This window comes from Polyodon spathula, chromosome 6, assembly GCF_017654505.1.
Source record: "Polyodon spathula isolate WHYD16114869_AA chromosome 6, ASM1765450v1, whole genome shotgun sequence".
In the NCBI taxonomy this organism is placed as follows: Eukaryota; Metazoa; Chordata; class Actinopteri; order Acipenseriformes; family Polyodontidae; genus Polyodon; species Polyodon spathula.
The window spans coordinates 7,929,001-7,954,938 of NC_054539.1; the positions used below are offsets into that span (position 1 = coordinate 7,929,001).

At 38.6% G+C, this 25,938-nt stretch overlaps 1 protein-coding gene across 3 annotated transcripts in view; it reads right to left on the reverse strand.

Moving 5' to 3' along the window:
• The window catches only part of tjap1 (tight junction associated protein 1 (peripheral)), a 63,724-nt gene that overhangs the window by 32,529 nt on the left and 5,257 nt on the right, over positions 1-25,938 (reverse strand). The window contains exons 2-4 of one of the 3 annotated variants that reach the window (XM_041251927.1): positions 11,595-11,712; positions 9,119-9,204; positions 8,122-8,180 (exon numbers count right to left, since the gene is read on the reverse strand). The gene's annotated coding sequence lies outside the window, so the exon portion shown is untranslated. Of the gene's footprint in view, positions 1-8,121; positions 8,181-9,118; positions 9,205-11,594; positions 11,713-12,292; positions 12,376-25,938 lie in introns of those variants that run through there. The other 2 variants (XM_041251926.1, XM_041251925.1) reach the window with 2 other exon arrangements.

A 25,938-nucleotide genomic window follows, 5' to 3' on the forward strand; every position in this document is an offset into this window, starting at 1 on the left:
TTGGGCTTATGTTATTTTATATTCTATTGATTTTTTTTATGTATTACTATGCAGGCCAGCCACTATAAGGTCATTACCTTTATTAAAAATGTGAAGGGATGAATCTACCGGTTAATCAACTAATGCCCAAAACTTAACCGATCACAAATTTGAATCGAGTGACAGCCCCAGTTTTATATAACTGCTTGCTGCATACCAGTGTCTCTGCTAGTCTAGGGAGTTACTCTGATGCCAAATAAAATTCATTTTTACTATCTTTGAATCTATGCATGTGGCAACAAATCAACATGAGACACAAGTCTGTGGTCATTTCCAACGTGGCAAACGTATATATTAAATTGTACCTTAATATTACAATGTACTGACAATGGTGCAAAACATAAAAGCTCAGAAAAGTGCGGCTAATGAAGCCCCAACGATGCAGTATGTAGGTCTATTTCCTTTATATGCAACTTCACTGCAGCCTGCATTATTGATCTGATCCTTTCAGTGGATGATTCAGCTTTCCATTTCATCATACCCAGTACGAAGGCTGCAGTTCCTTCAGGGTCATGGCAGAATTGTGATGTTAGAACACTGGCCTAAGTAGAAAAGTGTCTTTGTTAGATGTTCTCTTAACTAGCATGTTACCTAATTAACCTTTTGTCACCAGTTACAGGTGAGGGTCCACGATTACTATAAATATAGGTAGCATAGGCACAAGTTTGTCATTTCTGAACGTAAGGGAGCAGAAAATGGCAAAATACGCTCAGTTAAGCAAATAAGATAGTATGTAATTACTTTTATAAATGAAGGTCAATCTTTAAGACAAATTGCAAGAACTTTGCAAGTGTCTGTAACTGCTGTGGCCAAGACCATCAAACGATTTAAAGAAACAAGGTCAGGCAGGCCAAGGGTGACCTCAGAATCAGAGAACAAGTTCATTCAAGTCAAAAGTCTGCTAAACCGGTGATTAACTGCCCCTGAAATACAAGCTCAGCTAAATGCTACTAGAAGTACAGATGTTTCAACATCAACTGTTCAGAGGAGATTGCGTGATGCTGGCCTAACTAGAAGAATTGCTGCAAAGAAACCATTGTTAAGAGTGCAGAATAAGAGGAAGAGACTTGCCTGGGCCAAAAAACACAGAAACTGGACATTTGAGGAGTGGAAGTCGGTCTTATGGATCAATGAGTCAAAATCTAAAATATTTGGGTCCAACCGTCAAGTATTTGTAAGACGCAGAGAGAGTGAGCGCATGAGTTCTGCATGTGTGGTTCCCACTGTCAAGCATGGAGGAGGCAGTGTCATGGTCTGGGGTTGCTTTGCTGGTGACAGAATTGGTGATCTTTACCAAGTCCATGGCAAGCTCAACCAGCATGGCTATCATAGCATACTTCAGAGGCATGCCATTCCATCAGGATTACGGCTAGTTGGGCAGTCCATTCTTCAGCAAGATAATGACCCAAAACTTACCTCAAAGTTGTGCAAGAACTATCTGGCGAAGAAGGAAAGTGAAGGATAACTCAATTTAATGACCTGGCCTACCCAGTCTCCAGACCTCAATCCCATAGAAACTACATGGGAAGAACTGGACAGAAGAGTCAAAGCAAAGCTACCCACAAGTGCCCTACAGCTCTGGGAACTGCTGCAGAAGAGCTGGGAAGACATGTCGGGTGATTTCCTGCTGAAACTTGTTAACCGAATGCCCTGTGTTTGTGAGGCTGTTATTAAGGCAAAGGGTGGCTATTCTGAGGAATCCAAGATTTAGAGACAATTTTCAATTTTCTTGAACATTGCTTTGATACTCCTTATGTTTTCTTTTGTATTTTGTAACATCTGTTTTCATTTTCAAGTATTTACAGAAACGTATACGACGTAAAACATGTAACAAAAAGTTTTTATTGTGAAAAAAATTATATATTAAAATACCAAACTCAAAGATCATATGGATAAGTCTCCACCCCCCTGAGTTAATACTTGGTAGAAGCATCTTTGGCAGCAATTACAGCTGTGAGTCTGTTGGCATAGGTCTCTACCAACTTTGCATACCTACATTTGGCAATATTTGACCATTCTTTACAAAATTGTTCAAGCTCTGTCAAGTTCCTTCAAGTCATGCCTGGGCCACTCAAGGACATTTACTGTTTTCCTTAGCAACTCCAGTGTAGCTTTGGGTCGTTGTCATGCTGAAAGGTGAACTTCCGTCCCAGTTTCAGCTTTCTTGCAGAGGGCAGCAGGTTTTCCTCAAGGACATCTCTGTACTTTGCTCCATTCATTTTCCCTTCTATCCTGACAAGTGCCCCAGTCCCTGCCGATGAGAAACATCCGCATAACATGATGCTGCCACCACCATGCTTCACACTAGGGATGGTGTTCTTTGGGTGATGTGCTGTGTTTAGTTTGCGCCAAACATAACGCTTTGCATTTAGGTCAGAAAGTTCCATTTTAGTTTCGTCAGACCACAAAACTTTTTGCCACATGGCTATAGTATACTTCAAACGGGATTCAAGGTGGGCTTTCTTGAGTAATGGTTTCCTTCTTGCCACCCTACCATACAAGCCAGAATTGTGGAGTGCTTGGGATGCTGTTGTCACATGCACATTTTCACCAGTCTTGGCCATAAAAGCCTGTAGCTCTTGCAAAGTTGCCATTGGCCTCTTAGTAGCCTCTCTGATCAGTCTCCTTTTTGCTCGGTCATCCAGTTTGGAGGGACGGCCTGATCTAGGCAGGGTCTTGGTGGTGCCATACACCTTCCACTTCTTAATAATCATCTTGACTGTGCGCCAAGGGATATTCAAGGCCTCTGATATCCCATCCCCTGATAGTAGCCTTTCAACAACTGACAAGGAACTGCTGAATTTATCCTGAAATCATGTGAATCACTACAATTTAACATAGGTGGAGGCCACTTGGTGTGTGATTTTGAAGGCAACTGGTTACACTTGAGCTAATTTAGATTGCTATTACAAGGGGGGGTGGACACTTATCCAACCAAGCTGTTTCAGTTTTTGTTTTTAATTCATTTTCTACAAATTTCCAGAATATTTTTTTCACTTGGAATTTGTGGGGTAGGATGTGTAGGTAAATGAAAAAAAAAAAATTGTAATGCATTTTAATTCCAGGCTATAAGGCAACAAAAGGTGAAATGGGGTGTAGACTTTCTATAGGCACTGTACATTTGAACGACCATATATCCTTTTTTGTCTTGCAGAGCTCAATGTATTCAATCTTTGACTTCAGAGCTGCTATTTGCTTCATTTCCCTTCTTTTCTTCATGAGGTCTTTTGTCTCTTGCATGATCTTCTGGTTGCATTTTGTACTCTGTGTTCCAGTGATGTTTTTAGCTGTTTCTGCAATTAATTGTGTCACTTCCTCATAGATTTTGTTTATCTCAATTGCTTCATCTTTTTTGCAGATCTTGAAGAGCACTGAATCTATTCTTCTGTTCCAGTTGAAACACAAGGCTTTGCTTCAGCAGCATTTCTACACTGATTATGTTGGACTTTGTCATCACGAGTTTCACTTTCTCCAGTGCTGTTTAGGTTTATTTTGCATCTCTGTGGTCATTTCCTGTGTTAAAATTGTTTAGTACTAAGACATCTTGTATGTACTTCTTGTTGGTGAGCATGTAGTCAATTTAATTCTTCACTTTGTTGGCTCCTCTCCATGTCCATTTCCTGATGGGTTTCTTCTGAAAAAAGGTGTTCATGGAGAATAAGTTCTTGTTCTCTGCAAATTCAACTAGTCTGTCACCCCTCTCGTTTGTGTCGCAATGTCCAAATTTTCTGACCGAATTCTCGTTTTCTTGCTGTGCCCCTATTTTGGGGTTGAAGTCACAGTTGATGAACTTATAGTGGCCCTTCCAATTTTTTATTTAATTTGTATTATTATATAGTGCCTTTCATAGTGGACCACCATCACAAAGCGCTTTACAAGATATGAGACTAGGGTGTGTGAACTATGCATCAGCTGCAGTCACTTCGAAAAACATCTCACCTGAAAGACAGAACACAAGGAGGTTAAGGTTTCTGTGTAATGCTTTGATGGAACTGGTGGCAACTTAATGGTCAGGTTACGCTTGTCTTCCAATGCTCAGGCCAAACATCACAGCACCTGGTCATGGCACCAAGTAAACCATCCTTGGCTAAGACCCACCTTACATCCTGTCAAAATGTGCCTTAACGTTGCAGGTGATTAACACAAAGGACATGAGGGATCCTCACCCACCCAGAGGTTTAGGATCTGTGGTGATGGAAGAACATCTTATGTTAATCTGATGAGGAAACTGATCCTGCTCTGTTCCATTGTCCATAGGTCTTGCCAGCTGATCTTGCGTTGTTCCACACTCTCCCATCTCATCCATTCTCCGTGCTTGGCCTGGGAAATGGCCTTTACACATCTGATCCTCTCCTTTTTCCTGCTTTTCCATCTCATTGACTACCAGCTTCCTCTGTTAAGCCGGGGTTGCCTTACGCCATGCAGGAGGAGCTGAACTGAGACCAAGACCTCTTTTTCCATGCTGAACTTGCCCCATAATATCTCCGATTCGAAGGGCAGCCTTAGCATCTTCCACAGCTTTCTTTGCCGTCCATTTTCTTCCAGTTTTCAACACAGGTGCTGCCTCCCTACTAATGTCATTTCCAGTTGGACATTGGTGCACTTAAACTCCTTGGTTAGAGCAGAGATTGGTAGCTGCAGTATTCTTTTACCATAAAGTCCCACTCTGCTGAGGCAGTGTGGAACTCCCAATCATTTCCTGACATATGAACTGATTAAAGCTTCCAGCTTTTCAACTGTTGTCAAGGAAACCTTGCACACAGTCAGTGGCCACAGCAGTCTTGGCAGTAGACCAAACTGAAAGCACCAAAGTTTGTTTGCCTCATAAAGCGCTGCTGTCTATGCTCTTCAACCCTTCCACTGCTTGTTGTCTAACTTCTCCCACACGAACTGTGTCCTTTACATCCCCGTCATACCATCTCCCTAGACTTTTCACTGGCTTCTCGGACACTGCTGGTATTGCCTCACCATTAATGTAGAGCCTTTTATGTACTACTTTACCTTTAATTATAGAGATGCTCCTTGATTTAGTGGGCTTGAACTGCATTCGTGCCCATACAATGTTATTGGTTAATTTGCCCAATAACCGATTAGTGCAGGCTACTGTTGTAGTCATTGTTGTCATGTCATCCATGTATGCTCGAACTGGTGGTAGTTGCATTCCAGAAGCCAAGCGCTCTCCTCCCACTACCCATTTTGATGCCCTAATAATTACTTACACTGCCATGGTAAAAGCCAGTAGAGAAATGGTACATCCTGCCATTATTCCAACTTCTAGGCATTGCCATGCAGTGCTGAATTCTGAAGCTGAAAAACTAAATTGCAAATCTCCAAAGTAGGCTTTCACTAAATTTGTTACTGTCATCGGTACACTGAAAAAATCAAATGCTGCCCAAAGAAGTTCATGTGGCACTGAACCGTATGCATTAGTCAAATCCAGGAATGTCACATGGAGCTCCGTCCTCTCCTTTTTAGCTGATTGAATTTGTTGCCAGATTACGCTGACGTGTTCTAAGCATCCTGGGAAACCTGGAGTGCCTGCTTTTTGTACTGAAGTGTCAATGAAGCAGTTTTTTAATAGGTAGGTTGACAATCTCTGAGCAATAATGCTGAAGAAAATCTTGCCTTCTATGTTTAATAGGGAAATAGGACGAAACTGACCGATGCTTGCAGAATCTTTTCTTGGTATAAAGACTCCACCTGCTCGGCGCCATGCTCTTGGTACAACCTGTTTTTCCCATGCCACTTTCATCAATTTTCACAGGATTCATAGAACTCCAGAAGCACTCTTGTATACTCTGTATGGAACTCCATTATGCCCTGGAGATGATGATGTCCTTGCTTTTTTCACAGCTTGCTCTACTTCTTTCCACTTAGGTGCACAGTCCTCCATTTGGTATTAGTGTGGATTGATACGATGTCTGAAGGAATTGACATAGGCTCCTGACTTTTTGAATGTGTATGTGTTTCCTCCAAATATCTCTCCAGCTCAAACTTAAATGCTTTTAGTGTGCCATTTCTCTCACTGGTGAATATCTTCTTTACAAATTTGAATGGATCTTTATAAAAGTTAGTTCTCGCACACTCTTTCTTTTTGTAGCATTTCTGTAGGCGCTCAGCTCTGTGCAATGTTGCAAGCTTATCTTTTATGACCCTTTGTAACAGATGGAGTCCCTCCTTCTGACTTAGTTCTCCTTTTCTCCATTGCTTCTTCAACTGACTCCTTTCTCTAACTAAGCATCAATCTCCTGCTGCCATCTAGACTTTCCAGGAATAGTTTGTACTTTTTCCTTCCTTTTATAAATTCCAAACCTCTCACTTTCATATGCGTAGATGATGTCCCCAAACTTATCCAGCTTCTTTTCAACTGTTCCATTTAACCTTTCCAAAGTAAAACAGTTATCTGTGTTAACTGATGGAACACTGTATTCTCACAAGCTCTTGGCCATTCAACTCCAGGCTTGTGCCCGTTGAGGTTCTTTTCGTACGCTGGTTTGTCTGTCCGGGTTCGCAAGGATCATTAGGTTCATCACTAGTTGTATCCACGCAAGTCCTCCTCACGTCTATGACAGGGGTGCTGATATACTGTGAACTGTGGTTTGCTTCCTGTCGTTGGATTTCATTCGACTGACTTCGTAAGAAGTACTGATCAATGCGAGGCCCTTGTCCCTTCTCCCTCAAGCATTTCATTCTCCCTTGATGAATCTTCAAACCCCTGACTGCTGTCTCCTTGCTCCAGCCACAGACACAAACCTGGAGTTCCATGTCTTTAACTGCAGATCTTGAACTAGTCTTTTGTGAAGTACTCTCCATTCTCATATCCGTTTCCGTTCCTAAGTCATTAACCGTGTTATCCAACGCTGAGTCATCTTTCGCCCCCGCTCTCGCAGACTCTAGGGGTATTTTTCTCTTTAATTTCTTAGAAGCCTTTGGCAGGTGTTGGAAAAAATAAAGCTGCAGGAAATTCAAGCTCTTAGACAGCTTTTAGAGCTTAATGATATTATAATGAAACCAGCAGATAAGGGCGGTGCCTTAGTAATTCAAGATTTGGATAATTACAGATTAGAGACAATAAGACAGTTATCGAACCCAGAATATTATAAACCATTGACTATGGGAACCCCATTTGCTCCAAGCTTTGCCAATCTGTTTGTTGGTAAATGGGAGGAGGAGACCATTTATGACATCAATAAGAATCCTTTTGTTAATCACATTGTTCGATGGAAACAATTTACAGACTATATATTAACGACATGGGATGGGGCCGAGCTTGAGCTTCATAAATTCTATACCTATATGAACAGAAAGATGCAAGTCTAACGTTTACTAAGGACTTTAATGAAACACTATGAACAGGTTGGCTGTACGGGTGACGTCAGGCCAGAAAGGAGTACACAAGACAGGCAGGGCTGGCAGGTGAAACTGAGACGCTGCGGCGCTCAGGTCGTTCATTGCAAATAAAAAGTTTAAAACAAGAAAACAGCACACGGCTCTTTGGGCTAAAATAAATAGACAAACAAAACAGACTAACACTATAAGAACAGTGGACGGCTGAAAAGGTCTGGGGAGAACCCTGCACGTGTGAGTATGTGTATGTATGTGTGTGTGTGTGTGTGTGTGTGTATAGACACACACATACGTCCTTTTTTTAATTCAAGAATCTCTGTCTTTTATAGTGTATCTGTCTAAAGCTTCCATCGTGAAACAAGCCTAGTGTGTTTAATTGGGACACTGAACAGGGGAGAAAGTATCTTGAGCTTTGATCAAACATCAAAGATGGCAAATTGATGCAAATAACATAGTCGTTTTCTACTTCAAAAAATAAATATATTTTATATATATATAAAAAAAGGCAGGCTCTGAATGCTTATAATTTATTTATTATATCAGAGCAGAGATGAGAATATAGCGCCTCTTTCACATCTTTGTTATCAATTCTCATCAAAATTCATACAAAAATTAAATAAAATACTGTTTAAAATCGCTAAGCCCTTTGCATCATCTACCTTGGCAACAAACTATTGCTAGAAAAACACATTACAACATGGTAAGTTTGCTTTAAAAAAAAGTGAAGTACAGTACCTGAAACTGAGCTGATCACACAGCTATGTCGTCACCCACTGGTTTTCCACAAAGGAGCTCTAAAACAAAAATTATACATATTAAAATGTACTTATTTGGTTATTTTAAAGTGTCAGGCATTCATTTGTTAATTGGTTGTGTAAGGATGAGTAAACATCAAGATCACTACTTCAGTTGACTTTTGTAGGAAAATTTAAAATTAAACAGCGAGGTTAAGAAAAGTAACACTACATTTATTTTAAAAGGAAAGTTGATTAATTTTAGGAGGCATGAGACTAGATCACACTGTATACAATGATAATTAAATCACATGGTATTGTATATATGGCTATCTATTTAAAAAAAAAAATCCCTGGGCTCTCTGACTCATACAGTACTTAATGTATTTTGTGAGTTGTGCAATATTTAAAATATTTAAGAAATCAGTTTATTATTATTGTTAATATTATTATTTAGCCACACAATATTTCTCTTATACATTTTTAATGCGAGATACAAAATCTTGCCTGACCTCATTAGGTTTACTAACTTTTATTAAACTTTGTGGATTATTACACTCTGGGTGCCACATGATAGTGGCACTACAAAAAATTCACAGCGCTCCTTTTAGGAAAATATTGTGAATTGTTAAAAGCATTCTGGGATTTAACCCACGACAACACAGTGGGACGGATAAGCAGAAAGCAGAATTGAGGTGTGCGCGGGAAAGATCCCAACAGCACCGTGCCAGTACATTAGAACTACTCCAGTGGCCTTGCTTGAACACCAACATAAACACATACTGTCATGCTCTCCTGCTTGTGGATGTAAAAGCATAACAGATGTTATCCTCATACATTACCACACTGTGCAACCACCCCTTCCTCTTTTAGGGTTTAACAGATGCTTTTCAATTAAAGGTCATTTCTAGGTTTTTTTTTTTTTTTTTTTTCTTATCATCAACACCTGGGGCAGGTTCTAGCTCAACTGCCCTTTGTTTCAGCTTCAGTGCACACACCTTCCACCTGTCCGGCAGCTCCAATGCATAATCACTGTGCTGTCATAATACATTTCAAGGTCATCTTAAAGGCAGGAATGTGTGTCCTGGATTTAGCATGGAGTCTTATATAAATAGTTAAAAACTTATAATTGGACACTATTAAATTGAGGAGAAAATAACAAAAAAACTAATTGACAACTTTTATTATATATATATATATATATATATATATATATATATATATATTATATATATATATATATAATACATATATATATATATATATATATATATATATATATATATATATATATATATACATATATATATATATATATATATATATATATATATATATATATATATATATATATATATATATATATATATATATATATATATATATATATATATGCAATATAATATAATATATGTTTTTGCAATGATAACAGCATAATAATCAACATAAAACATTCTGCTAGTACTTTATGAATGGCAAATGTAGGTGTTAGCAAATCATAGGTTTTATCACTGACTTATGTAAACAACTATGTCACATTGTTAATACTAGAGTAGTACAATCATACAGGAAATAATTTGCAGTGAGATTGCTAGTATAAAATTAAACTCAATTAGGGACAGCATCGTTGAAGACGAGTTTGTCTAATCCATGTCAGTGTGGAGAGCACAAAACAGGAGATGAATCTTGAAGGCTTCAGTCTATGTATGTTATTAACAACAGGAAGCCAAGAGACACCTGTCAAGGTATGAGCGACTCAGAATAATATTTTTAAAAAAGTGAATTATGTACACACTAATATTCATGCCAGCAAAATGACTTCAGATTCCAGTCATTAACCCTTTCAGGACCAAGCATTTTTCAGGTGGATGCTCACCCAGGACCAGGTGTTTTTTTGGCTGTAGTTGAGACTCTTCCTATAAAAATTCACAAACTATTTTTTACAGTAGCATCTTGGAAATGGTGTCCTTTTTTTCAAAACACTCTGGGGAACATTATAAAGTACTTCAGAAACCATACAAACTTTGTTTTTTCTCTCTTTATTTTACTTTAAGTATTTTTTTTATTATGTATTGTGCTTAGAGATACATGTATAAAAACACATTATTCTCTGACCCGAGGGACCTTAATACTTCCTTTGGGCAAATTACAAGACATTGTTTCACCTGAGTGATTGCAATGACACAATACATGTTTACTCTTAGGGTCTTTATAAGCAATAATGGACACTACGATTTATTTTTTCAAAATAAATATTTATAAATAAAATAAGCTATTAATTCCATTATTATCAGTAATAAGGGGAAAAAAACATACCTGACACATTTATTTCATGAAATAGTACATGATTATATCCACTCATTTCTTGATACTTATAAATGTTGTAAAACCATATATAATATACATGAGCGAATAAATGTTCTAATATAATTAGTCAAATACATCAGATTTACAGTGTTTCCTGTTTATTAGTTCTAAACAAGTTCCTGTGATGTTTTGTTTCTGCCTGGCTGCTGTAAACTGTCTCCGACCTTTAGAGACTAAATGCCCCTCGGTGACGTCACACGAAAAAATGATCAGCAAGCGAACATCAGTCCCGCCCCTATCCTTTGAAATGGCAAGCGTGTACTGCAAAGTGTGGTGGCCCTGTAAGTCATCAAAGCACAGTGCTTTTTTTTAGCGTGTTTACACGGTCGCGGTCCTAGAAGCCCACTTCAGTATGATCGTGTTAACATGATCCTGGTTCTAAAGGGTTAAACCTCCTGGTCAGACAGTCTGGAACACAAAACTCAGCAATACATTACCTAACCCTGTAATGTATAATATTGTGTGTGTTAGCGACATAGTTGCATGTGTCAGACCTATAAATGGATTTTTGCTGCTTGGTACAAAGACAAATGTCTAGCTGAATTAATTAAAATGAACATTACATCTGATGTTTAAGATTCTGATGAAAGACTAAATTGTTCTAGATTAAATACAATGATTAAAAACACAGTTATTAAACCAGGGTAGCTACTATACAATCTTAGTTACCTGCTGTTTGGCAGTGCATTGTGCATTCAGAAGGACACAAGAACAATGCTTAATGAAATCACTGGATCACAGCATGTGAACAGGGAAAATGCTTTCTAATGCTTGTAAAGTAATATAAAATTGAATATGCTTCTTGATTACAGCAGGTGGTTGCCTAAAAATAAGTTCATGAAACTATTTTCTTTTAAACTAAGATCACACTTTAATTGGACTATTAGTCACAGAATATTCATTCAGCCTTCCAAATAAATAAATATTAAAATCTAGCAGTACAGTTTCTTGCACCCAAGACGTCCAAAAACACATTTAAACAGCAAAGGTACAAAAAATAATAATGTTAAACTTTAAGCCACATATGTAAAGAACTATGCATAAAGTTGATGTTTACCAGTTTTACTTTGTTTTGCAATAAAATAAATGAAATGAACAGCTTCTCACCTGTTTAACCAAGCTTGCTGCTGAGTGCTCAAGCATCCCAGTCTGTCGGTGGCTGGTATGAAACTTAATCCAATAAACTCTACATTCTGCAGATCCTGACTTCAAGGCTATTGATAACCTGAAACAAAAGCAGGTAGAATGGAAAAAGAGAGTCAACTGAGCTGTCACCAGCTAGAAGGCAGACAAAATAGGACATGATTACATCGCTTGGTACAATATACAAGGCAGCGACAACACTAAAGGGCTGGAGATTTAGTTAGTGCCTACAATTCATTTAAAAAGACCCATATCCAATGGTCCCAATCAAGAAATAGCCAGTACTGTAATGCCAGATTCTTGTTATGGTGTTGGTCTTTTTGAGACCCTCACACCATACTAAAATTATGCTTTTTGTCCAACCGTCCTTCAGACTTTGATACTTCCTAAATAAAGGTCAATCATGATGGAGGTTATTGTTACATGGGGCAACTGGTGATATTCAAATTGTACAGGTCATTTCTTGAGTGTTACTCAAAAGATTATACTGTGCATAAATAAAGGAAAACTGGCAAACTTGCTTTCAATATTTTGTTTTAAAAAAATGTACTCACCACAAACCACTAAAAGGTCAACCTAATGCCATGTAATTTCAACACATAAAAAAAACAATTCATGCAGCAATTATGATTAGTTCTTGCAGTTTTTCTTTGATTCCTTACCCATTTCCAGAAGAGGTATCTTAACACAAAGTGCTTGTGCATTCAAACACAGCTAATGGGTTATTTGACACGTCCTCTCAAACCTGTTTAAGCTTAATCAAATTTCGAAACCAAGCTCATGTTCTGTAAAATGCACTCCTTGGTCATTCAATGACGTAGATAGAGAGAACGAAATGTTCTTTCAAAACCCACACACAGTCCTCAAATATGCTACTACATGCAGTCAAATATGAGCAAGCATTCCATCATACACATTCCAAAATGTCAACAGACTCATTCGGTCAAACAAAACAGAAATACAACTTCACATAAAGTTCACTTTCTGTCAAAAAAAGAATTACGGAAATCGTTTCTTGAATAGCAATCGCTTGCATTCTCCACTGAACCAACTGCCGAGTTTCTATTTGGTTATTACACAAGGGGGCGAGCAAGAACAAACAGTTTGTGTTATACTGCATGACAGACAGATGGTACTTTTCTATCACTTAATTGCACTAGTCAAGACGGATCAAATTAAAAAAGCTCTGTAATCAGAAATGATGTGCCTGTGGCCAACAAACAAGTGTCTATACACTGCACAATAATATCAACCTGAATGGACCGATTGTTGTTCCTAGTTTTATTGCTTAATCTAAAACACTGCCGTTGCAGGACACTCGCCAGAAAATAAAAACCAGCAAAGCACAGGTCAGGAAAGTTATTTCATCAGGGATACATACAAATTATAAAGCCAAGCACAGGGGTTCCATCAAGTGCATTATAAAGCCCTGTAATGTATGCAAATACTAGCATGTTGTGGCCCTTATTACATTAACCTGACATGTAGCAAAATTACTCTGAACTCTAAAGATTAGCCTATATTTCTGTTTAAAAGATCAAACAGATTGAAGGGAAGGGGTCCAGCACCAGAATCCCAATGGCCTAATTTGAACTACTGATATTTCGACAGGGGTGCGGCATGTGAAGGGCCACAGAAGATATTTTCAAATGGGACACAAAAGATTGACAAGGTAATTATAACATTATGACATACCAATAGAGGACTTGCTGCTTGAGGCAGTCATTTATGGCCAATAGATTTTCTAAAAATGCGGTTAAGTTACCAGGAGGCAACCCATTACAGCTGAATACTTTTTCAAAATGGAACTATACTTTTCCATTGTAAATAGAGAACCATTAGTTGCACCCACCTACCTATTCCTTTGAATATTCTGACACTTCAAACACTGGAAGCTTTGTTTCAAAATCCATTTACACATTACAACATGATGCATCGTTCATAGATTAATTAAAATCAGCAGAAAGATACAGGAGATATTTTCACTGATTGAATGAGACTTACCAACAGACAGCCCCCCCCCCATACAAAATGGTTAAACTAATTAAACTATCTTAGGTCATTATGGTGAGAGGTGGAGAATAGGCAAGCAGACAATCCGGGGGCGAAGCTGAACTTCTAATTATAATATGAGCATACAGCTGCACCCTGGCAACGTAAATAATTCAGCACTTCTCTCTGGCTCACATCTAAACCTGCCAAACTCACCAACTTTATCTTCTCATCCTGAGCTGTTCAGTGACTGTTCTGTTGAAAACCAGCTTTATAGTATATGTGTGGGTTTTTTGTTTTTTACATGCCATTGACAGAAAACCACACATTCAGTCTTTTCATTTTCATTTAAGGTAGGAGGCTAGAAATCCAAAGTAGAATGGGGGGTACTCCCCCAGAGCGGGTGCGGAGGAGTATGGGGGTCCTCCCCCAGCACGGGTGAGGAGGAGTATGGGGGTACCTCCCCCAGCGCGGGTGAGGAGGAGTATGGGGGTACCTCCCCCAGCGCAGGTGCAGAGGGGGTGGGGAAGGTTGTCCTCCCCCAGCGCAGGTGCAGAGGGGGTGGGGAAGGTTGTCCTCCCCCAGCGCAGGTGCAGGGGGTATGCAATGTAAGTGTATAACTTCTTTTATTTTTGTTTATAATCAAAATAGTGAACTGGTTCAACAAAAGACAGCAAAACTTTTTTTACTGTACCTAGTTTTGATGGTAATGAGAGAACTGCACTCAAAAAGAAGAGTCAACACATAAGCTTAGTTACAGCTACTGAAAGTTTGCAATAAAAATTATGAATTTTATAAGTTGTGGCATTACTAATTTCCATTGTCTTTTGTTTTATTTGTAAATTGATGATTGATTTGATAACCGCTTCATCGTTTGGCCTTCATCACCAACATAGCCTGTAAGCTCAAAACAGATTGGTTCATATCAATTCACGGTGTCCATGGGAATTTAACAAATCAGTTAATTGGTCACCAGAGTGATTACCCCAAGCTTCTGTAAAGTTGAATCACAGGCACCTGCCCTTGCAAATTCAGACTAGTACTAGATGGCCCTATAAAAAGGGTTGGAAGTGGTATCCAGGAGATTACCAAGCCAGTGGACACAGCTTGCAGTTCAAAAGAAAACCCACACAAGAAATTAAAGAGAACACAAGAAAAAGCAAAGAATCAAGGAGCAGCCACGAGAACAACGCAAGCATCTCGTCTAGGAACCAGGGGGTAGGAGCGATTCCCGCCAGGAAGATAGAAAGCCAAAACGACAACCGGAACATTAAACACATGGGAAGTAGTACTGTGTTTGTCTGTTATCTCCATGTAAAACATTTAACGAAAGGAAGCAAGTAGTAGTACCAGGGTTCTCCCCAAGCCTCTTCAACCAGGTGGGCCATCCGGCTGAAAAAAACAGATCCGCCCACCTTGCAGATGCTACTGTGCCTTTAACAATAAGGACTGATTCCGCTTGTAGCGGACTAGATCAGTTGCATATTGCTGGGTGAAAAAAAAAAATCTTGAAACCACGACAGCTGTGTTACGTCTTGACACAACACTTAACCAATCATAGAGCTAAAGGGGCAGGTTTTTTGTGTTAAGCACGTCGAAAGGCTAAAATGTTAAAAATGCCATAAAAAAAAATAACCAATTATTTTCAAAGCAGTGACAATGAATGCAGGAGGTCAAATTAAGCCAGCAGTCTGCACAATCTACAGCCTAATGCTATATTTGCACAGGTTACTTTATTAAAAAAACATTAAGACTATCTTAAGGAATTATCATTCAGTCCATTTTTTATTGTACTGTTGTACTGAAAGGTTATATACAGTACATAATAGCTATACATATGCACCAATAAAAATAAATAAAAAGGCGTACTCCTTTTGTTGTGATACCGTAACAATATGTACACAGGTGCTTGTGAGAGATATTGGGGGTTCATTTATAAAAGCTGTACGCCTTTAAAAAGAAAGGTGTGATGGGATATCAGCTGACACACAAGTGCTGGATTATTACACTTTCATGCAACAGATATGATGGTGACCAAACATGTGGGAGTACTGTTGTGTTTAAAATAATGGTTAAAATGAACAGTTGCATTAAAAAAATGTAGAACAGCAAAAAACAAAATTAGATGTGCATTAACAAAATGCCCCGAAAACAATTAAAATGAAGCAATAAGTTCAACAATTAAGCTAAAAAGGAAATGAAAAAGTTACCTTTTTTTGTGAACTCCAATAAGCCTAATCTTTCCCCAGTCAAATCGTATAGTGCCTAAATAAGCATGGTAACTTACCATTAAATAAAACAGTAATGAAAAGAAAATGTAAAACATAAAAAGCGCAACCAATACAGTCAACGAAAAACAACACATTATTCAAATTATTTGTCGTATTATATATTTAATGCAAGGCAAGTTTAATTTTCCGTTAAAAGTGCTCCCGGCTATAATGTTCTTCCATCTGGCTGTACAGAATTCCTGGGGAGAACCCCCGGGTACTGTGACCATTAATGTTTGGTCAGATCAACAAATGATTTAAAAAGCCAGGGCTACTGGCAAGTGTGGTATTTGTACCATATACAGCAAAGTAAACTATATTGTTTGCCACTGCCTGCTGAAGGAGAAAGCCATATCACAGTACCTTAACGCCTTGTGTTTGGATTTCAGGTCCTTGTCGTTTGCACTGCTGAGGAGGAGGAGAAGTGAAACAGCCCTGGAGGATGAGTACAAACGCAGAGACCAGGAGAGCTTTAGCCTGGGGGATGAGGCTGGCAAAGAGGGAGAATGAGCAACTGAATGCTAGCGGGACAAAGGGGAGTGAGACCAGCTTGTAACAAGCTGGCAACGGGACTGTAACAAAGGAATTAAAAGTACAGTTTTGTTTAGCCTTCCGTCTATACTTATTACAAAGTGATTTACGGAAATGTCATTGGTGATATAGGCCTGAATATAAAGCATTGTAATTACTGGTACTGGTTTAGATACTGGTTTAGGTCTCGGGGCAATCATTTATTTTTGGGGTCTCTATTGGGGCAGTAATTGTATTAAGTACAGCCTGGGTATAGATAAGCACTGTGGATTTTTATGAGCCTTTTGGTTGATTTATTGTTTTAATTAGAATGATTTTATAGCATCACTAGCATCTTAAGATGGCGCACACCAGTAGGAGAGTGTGGGTACACGAGGGGCACAGTAAACTATTGCAATAATTATAAATATGAACACTTTTTGGAGGCTGCATTTACATAGTATGCACAATTCATAGGACACTCCCTGCTGCTGCTGCAGGTAATAGGAGGTATTACCAGTTCTGGTCTCTGCAACAACTTCCGTATACAGGAAATAACAATAAATTTAAAAAAAAAAAAAAGTTTAATGGATCAATTGTGGACTAAGTGCCAACTTCTCAATCTAGATCATTATGTTCAAAAAGCTGCTGGTCACAGAGCTATCCCCTGGAAATAAATTAATTGAGGAGCTCTGAAACGAACCTACCTGAAAAAAGTCAATGCCCGGGGTGGTGATGTAGGCTGGGTCAGTAAAAGGTCCCCAGGGACCATGCGCTCATTTGAAAATTTCAATCCACAACCATTACTGTTTTCAAAAATCTTATGTTATGCGGCTTAATTGGGTGCAGTAAATTAGAATCAATCTGAAGAGCTGTCACATTGGCAACAAGAACGTGTGGTAGACAGGAGAGAGAAAAAAAGTAAAACACACTAAAGAGGGAGCAGTTTCACTTTCAGGTGCAAATCCCCTTCTTAAGTCTGCATGCTGCGACCAAGAAAGAATCTTCAAATAAATCACCAACATCCTCTTACTTCTCTTTCCAGACTGCAGAACACTTGAGCGTTGCATTCGTCTTCCGTACTAACCACTTCTTTAAATTGACTTTCATGGTCTTTCATTTCCAAGAAAAGGCCAGCCTAAGAAATTACAATGCAAAGTTCCCATAAAAGGGTGCTTAAGGAGACTGACATGGCCTCAGTATTGTAATGGCCATCATCTTGATTGCATGGACACCAAAAGATTCTCCCAAAGCTGGGCAAAAGCAGAGCCTAAAGGGCACAAGAGAGTAAAGCTGGCCCTTCCAATCTATGTTCCGACAATGTTCCAACCCTGTTCTAAATATTTTAACTGAACCAATCAAGCCTCCACCCAGACTCTGATATCTCTTATATCTTTTTACCCGTTACATCTGGAGTGGAATGGCCCTCCAAGACCATGTTTACTGTAATTGGACCTATTAAATCCTCCCCCATCCACACCCTAAAGTAGGCATTGATTCAATTTCACAGTGCCAGTAGTGTTAAACACCACCTAGAGTTCAATAACAAATAGTTTTAGTTACTGGCACATGAAATTGTCCAGGTATACTATTTGTCAGATACATGCACTACTTCAAAATCAAATCAAACTATTTATATAGCGCCTTTCATGGCAGAGCCATTTCAAGGTGCTTAACAGAAAACAGTTCAAAGCAACAACTGCAAAAAAATTAGTAATAAAACTCTAGTACATAGAAAAAAAAGGCAAGTAAAACAGTAAAACAAAAATGATAGATTAAAATGAAACTATTCATCATGAAAATAGGCTTTCAATCTTGACTCAAAAATTGAAACAGTTGAGGCCTCTCATAGACAGGGAGAGCGTTCCCACAGTGCAGGCGCCCTACAACAGAACCCTCTACGACCTGCGTTTTTCTTGAAAGCCCTTGGGACGGTAAGCAGCCCAGCATCCTGGGATCGGACAGGCTGCCCAGGAATACAAATGGACTAAAAGATCCCTTAAGTATGATGGGGCAAGACCATTCAGGGCTGTATAGGTTAAGAGTAGCACCTTAAAATCAATCCTAGACTGCACAGAGAGCCAATGTAGGGCTGCTAGCACAGGGGGACTATATTTAGATGTTTTTGTTCTTGTTAAAATCCTGGCCGCAGCATTTTGTACAAGCTGCAATCGGGATGAAGGAATGACACCAAAACAGATTTCATGCCCACTGATTTTGACATGCTGCATTTTACACAACTTATCTTGTGTAACAACTTGTGTTCTCTTTCATTCAGTAACACCTGGATGTCTGAAGCTGCTGACGAAAACCTCCCATAGCCTGTATCTGTTCTAAGTCGCAGAGAAGAGGACAGTAATGCACAACCAGATAGCGCAAACAGTATTTCACAAGCCCTAATGGAACACCTAAGGTTTACTGTAAACTAGTGATTCACTGCCATTTCAGGACAAAAGCTGTAAAATTATGGGAACAGAATTTGTCATTCCCCTCCCCAAACTCCTGCATTGTTGTGTGAAAAATATTGCCTGCACCATTACTGTACTTATTCTGTTCAGAATCCATGTGTAACATTTTTTAATAAAAGCAAATGACCTGATAATTGATCTTGGTTTCAAATTAATTGTTACAGAAGACATTTTAAATGATTTTAAAATAAATTTATTCAAAGCATTAACAAGCTGAACCAATAACTTAAAATGCAATATTGAACATAAACAACAAGTGAACATTAACAAATTGAACCAATATTTGTTTTCTATGAGGTAACTAATCTATTTGGGTTGCCAATGTAAACCCTCCAGGTTTTGACTTGATGCCTCATGATGAAAATAACTGTCATTGTTGTACATAATGTGTCTAAGGTGTGGAGGACAGGGGTGGGAGCCACTGAGACGGTGATTGGTCTCTCATACAAGTTAACAATTGCATGATGGACATTTCATGCTCCATCCGGCTTGCCTCCATCCTAGTCTGGTGCTCCCTTCTTTCTCTCTCAGGCTCCAGAAACTGCAGGTCTGATTCCCTCAGGTAATGTAGGAGATTGTTAGTCAGCTGACCAACTGCAGCTTCTGCCCAGGCTTGTTTACAAGCTCTCCGAGGTGTGGTGCACTGCTTCACTGCTTCAACTAAAAAAGAAAAAAAGCGCCACAAGACAATCAGGTTTTTAAATTTGGTGTACATTGTGTACTGGATATGTTTTTTTTTTAGTGTTATATAATCCCTAAACACAACAATACAAAGTGCAATTCTATATAAAGAGCGTGTTCTCAGTATGTGCATACATAATAAAATAAATAAAAGCTGCAATAAAACAAATATGCTCAGAAAGAAGCATAACACTCACGTTTGCCAATTCTAACATTGTAAATATCTGATGAAGCCAAAGCTGGCCGAAACGTCCGAGTTTATTTTTACACCTACAAGTATACTAAAGTGGTGTATTTTACGTTTTGAGCGTTGGCCTTTCTTCTCAGTTGCAAATAATAAAAAACATACATACCGAATGACGGGGAAGATGCAAGCGATTCTGCTGAAACTGCTGCGCCTGCTGTCCTTGCAGCACATGTATTTATTTTCTAATCCTTTAACCCTGCTTCTACACTCTGCTTCATTACGGTCAAAACCCAGCTCTGCCATTTTCCCTGCAATCTCTCTAAAAATGCAAATATTTTTCCCGTTGGCCATTAAAGGCACACTGGGCCCTGTCTTCACTCCAGATCGCTACTAAAGCTTTGGTTTCTTCATCCATAGTTGCCAAAGCATCCTTCACTCATTTTTCACCATATCTGCAAAACATAATTGTGTAGACAGCCAGATAGTTAGCTAGCTATCGAGCAAGTAAGTTATAGTGTACACACTGAATTTTTAATACATTAAATAAAACAAAAAAGCAATAATCATATCTATGAGATTGTAACAAAGTGAGTGTTGAAAAAAAAAAAAAAGAACAAATTATATATAAATAAATAAAGTTGCACTTACTTAGATGGTTCAAGCAGAAAATGTTGTTGTGTTCCCTCTTCTGATTCAAAAGCAACACTGTGATTATGTTGCAGGTAGGCACGCAGTGCATGCTGGGAGTTTTCTCAACTCTTACCAGAATATGTCCTCAGCGTGTTTACACTAGCAAAATGTTCCAGAATCATAACGCTTGTCCTCTTGTTGCGGAATATGAACTCAACTTTTGAGAGGTTAAGAGTTACCATTCCGGAACGAGCTCTGTAGCGTTTATAGGAGCAAAACGTTGTGGAACTGTAACTCTTGTTGTGCAATGTATGTGCTAATGTAAACAGGGCTAGTGATCGAGAGAAGAGAGCAGAGAAAGCCAATTAATTTCCACTTTTGTGAATCCTGGTGTCGAAGTGGCATTTACTGGGGTAACGATTACAGCTGCCTTCTGTCAAATCTCATTCTCATATCTGCCCATTGGTCTAGTCTTGCCTCAATCTTTTCTTTTTCTTTCTTTTTTTTTTTTAAGCAGATGGCAGGAAATCAAGAAATGAACCCTAAGAGCTAAAGTACTTGATATAGTTAGCAGCATTTGTCTGCTTTATAAAATTACAGTTTACAACAGTCTCTTCAGAGTACGCGTTTGGAGTTAACTTACTCCTCCTATTTAAATGCTTTGAACACGAAATATAAAATAACTTGCACCACAATACTGGAGCGATTCCCAACAGTTCCAGGCTTTTTCCCTTCCTGCATGTGTAGATGAAGTCACCAAAAAGAAAGTTTATTGATATACTGTAATCTGCCCACGACAACAAACTAAAACTATTGTCCACCAATTAATGGTTTAAGTAGAGATGTCAAAGGGTTTGCAAAATACAATTTTAGCTCTAAATGTTGGAACCAACTCTGTATTGACTGGTCACCTGACAGAGGAAATACAGAATAAATCTGTCCCAACACTGACCTACCACACATACTGTTTTCTGTGGCCACAGCAATGCATGTACAGTATTTAGCTTGCTACACAACATGCCTTGACACTTATGGGGTGGATATCTTGTACGCACACACACGCAGAGCATTCTTCTTGTATCCTGAACAGATATATTACAACCCTCTACAACAAACAAAAGCATTCTCTTGCATATGGCCTATATCTCTGAGTGAGGGCAAGATTGTTAATGGCTCTAAAACCTTTTTTTGGAAGTGGTTTAACAAGTGATAGACTGGACACATCCACGGATACAGCCGGCTTGGGATGCGCTGTCCTCTGACTGGAAGGGGCCCTTACATTAAGACATATCCGTTTAACAAACTCCTACTTCTATCCTACGACAACAATTGATATTAAAAACACCTGAAGCTTTTTACTGGTGTCCTTGTTTGTAAAAAACAAAATCTGTGTGTGACCGGACAGTGTCACTGGTATGACTGTTTACCAGGAACAGACACTCAGACACAGCAGGTACAGTGAAGCGCTAATGTGCATGTTTAATTACCAATAAAACAAACACACAAAAAGGCAGCAACAAAACAAACTGCACATGGGCCAAAACAAAAGTGTATACAAAAACAATCGCAGTAATGCAGGACGAGACACGGATGTAAATAAACAAACGAGACAAGGAAGCAAGCAACATGAAAACCTCCACCAACATCAACTCTAACACTAACTATTCTAACACCCGTGCTCACCCTACTTATACATCAGTGGCTGGAGTCTTAATTAATCCTTTAAAACACTTCTTGAATTCCTGTCTCCAGCCACATTCCCACGTTTTTGCAGGGATAATTTTAACTCCCTCCCTGCCACCCAATATTCCCCACACACTTACCTGTTGCCACATCCTAGAAGTTCATAAAAATAGAAATTCAGTTGTGACACACTGGCAGAATAAAAAGAAAAAACACCTGCTGCCAACAGAATGTGTTACCGGAGGATACAGATCTCGTGACTCAAGGATGGCTTGAAATTACAGGCACTCGTTTTCCACATAACAGACACTATACAACAAAAACTGTGTAGCCTTGGGGCAACAAAATCACATGCTTACCTTCACAGCAGGAATTCATTCTTTCATGCTTCACTTAAGAAAAAAAACGAAGTGTGCATTTCAGGAGATTAAACTCAAACACAACATCATCATCAAACTGTGGCAACTTTAACAAGCGTTTCTCTAGTTAAATACAGTAGTGGAGCATTCATACATTAGCCTCCAATATACTCCTGCCACGTGATAACAAGTTCTGGTTATTTTGAAATGTTAATGTTGTTAAACTGCATCATAGTTTGATCATTGGGTTTAATTAAACAGCTTTATCTTGAAGCAGCAACCCTGGATGTTAATGGTAGTATAGATTTTGTAAACCCTTGCTAGACTACAACAGGCATCGAGATCTTCCTAGTAAAAGCAATGCACATCCACTACCAAGCACTAATGGATTTTAAATGAGTCCTTTGTTTTGTGGCAATGCGTGTTTGGAGTGAACACAAGTAAAATCAACTCTCTTCCAAGTGCATGCATTTGCAGTAGCTAACAACAAAGGACAAGGGGCTGCCTGTTTAACAACAGAACCGCAAAGTTTTGGGACTACATACAACCGCCACTCCCAGAAAATGAAAAACAAGCAAATAATTATTTATGATCATCATACATAACATTTTCATAGCAGAAACTCCGTATTTACATTGAAAATTTAAGTTTTAAGTTTTATTTTTTTCAAAAACACAGCATATACATAAACATGAAAAACTGTAATAGTCTTTATGCAATAAACTTGTGTAAACAAGTGTAGAAAGCTGTATGCACATATAAAATTATAAAAACTAAATAACTAGTTATAAAAATAGCATAAAACAAAAATAACTAATGCAACATGAAAGCACTTTGAGGGAAACAGAGTTCAACGGCTCTGTCTGTGTCTGTTTAAATTTCTACTACAGCTTTACTAGTACAATCTACGCAGAAAACACGCTTTTCAACTGTACCAGTGCATTTGCCACAGACTGCCTTTTCACAATGGGCACAGACATCAAAAGTTCTGTTTTTATTGCATTTAGTAACCTGGCATTGTCTTTTATTCCGTGTGCCAGTGGGCGCAGTGATGGCTGAAGGTTGAGGGGCATTTGCCAACCGGCTTTTGTCTCTTATCAAAATGTTTCTGCCTAGCTCCAGGGCTAGCTGCAAAATGAAGTCCCTCCGAGTGATTGTGTTGCCAGTGGTCTCCTTGTATAAAACCAAAGCACTGATGGCTGCCAGGTCCAAAACATTATAAAAAACAGCCACAAGCCACCTGCGAGTACCAAGCAACAGCCTCTGGCTTTCATTTAGCATCAGTTTGTGCAGAGTGCTTAGATAAGCTTTTTTTTTTTTACACCGGTACACACTCAGGGCGACACAGTCGTTCTGCCTGAGCAGTGTAGTGCAGTGCAGTGCAGTGCAGGGGGGCTCGCACGGATGAACTGCTGGTGGTAACTCTATTCAGAGGACAGGCAGACGAGAAAAAAGTAGCGTAGCTATATCACAATGTATTATGATTCAATTTGTATATTTTGTGACAACTGCTAATAAAACAAATAATAATAACAACAACAATAATAATAATAATACTACATGATGTGCAGAATGACTTTCATTAGTGTTTCAGAACTTGACAGGAGTATATAATACATTCTTTCACAATGACTGTGATTTTATTACAAAGCCTAGACTAAACTGTCGGCTATATTGTATTGATTTCAACATGCCGCATAAACTGCAGGTTTGGCGGTTGCAGAAGCAAAGGCTTATAAACGTATTCATTTTTACGATTCTGCAGCTGAAACACCTTATGGGTATTTAATTCAAATATTTAGTAACATTTAAGAACGGACATGCACAGGATATTCACATATGAAGAGATATTTAAATTTGAATTGCAAAAAACATTCAAAAAGCAGCTATGGCAGTGTTAGTGTTAAGGGATTAAATAAAATCCAAGTGCATGCATCTGCAGTAGATAGCAACAAAGAACAAGGGCTGCATATTCAAGGGTTTAAGAAAAAAGAACTGAGAAGCACATGACCTGTGTGGACACTAATCCACACTGGCTGCCTGTATAAATGGTTTACTTGTGCTTTATTGTAACTGAACGAAACCAAACAAACTAAAATTTAACTTGAGACACTTCAAATAAAACAGAATGTGGAAATGCCGTTGTAAAATGAAGGGGAAAAAGATTCACAGTTTTGGTTCTCGTTTATTACATTCCACATAACACATTCGCAACAAAAAATATATATTATATACACAATCTATATAAAAATCACTACACAACATTTACAGCAAGTTGGGAATTGTAAGCAAGGCATTTCAGAATGATGTACTTGCCTTTTATTCTGTTATGAGATTCTCATTCGCGCAAAAGCAGCACAACACTGCGGTGACCCAAATAGCTTTCCATAGAGAGCACTGTTTTCATGCGCATAATCTGGTTTGTTTACGTTTTGCTGTCAAACTTCTAAGCAGAGGCTCAAGAGCTGCTGTGTTGATCTTGTGTTGTTTTCTATATTACTCTTGCAGATCACACAGAGCTGTTTTTCATTTGTCAAGTTTGAAACTTGCACAATTTTTGGCGAGGTGGTAAGTGCAAGGTATTTTTGTAATTTCTAGTGAATACAAACATTTGATTTTGATTTTTGTATCTGAATACATGTAAAAAAATTAGTTCGGATATTCGGATATTTGTCCCAGCACTGCTTAAAATAGTGCCCAGCATTTTTTTCTTGTTTTTGAAAATGCTGACAGACTACCAAACATCTTTCAAGCATCTTCTTGTCAGTTTTGTTTCTGACAATCACACTTCCTCTCCTCCAACTTTTGTTTTTGCCACATGCTCATGATATGTAATGCTCACTTTTACTAAAAACACTGAGGCACGCACTTTAAGATAGTAGCTTTCCCTGCTGACTATATGTATTTAAGACACAAACAAATCCACACAACTACTTATCAGCAGCTCTCTATACATAATTACATCCTTCTGTGATTTTTTGCTACATAATCAGAAGCACAAAAATGCTTTGATTTAAGATACGGTACGGTTACAAATTCAGTCTATGACAATGTAAACATATCACACTGCCAAGTCAACATTGAATTATATGCAACACTGAATTGTCTGTAAGGCTGCAACAGGCTGAATTGTACTTGTTGGCAGCAGGGTGATAGCTCTTTGCTGTCCGCCTAAGAAAAAACCGGATTCACAAATTGTAGATCAGGCGTCCCTGTTTCCATTACCTTTCAAACAGTGTACCAACTATAAATAGATGATCTGAAAGCATATGGTCTGCAATACTGATATGGCCAGAAGATAAATGAGGTGAACGTTTTTCACTTTACACCAGTAATGGAACTTAACTGAGAATCATAGAATGCAGTTGTTATACTGCAGAAAGTCACATGACCTCAATGTGGCAACCATATCAGATCAGAGATCCAGGTCATAGCCACAAACACATTTAGCATGGAGGGTTTACACAACCCTGCACATATGAAGTATCAAATGGCTTCTAAGATATAAGGCTTTGTGGCTGCAAAAGT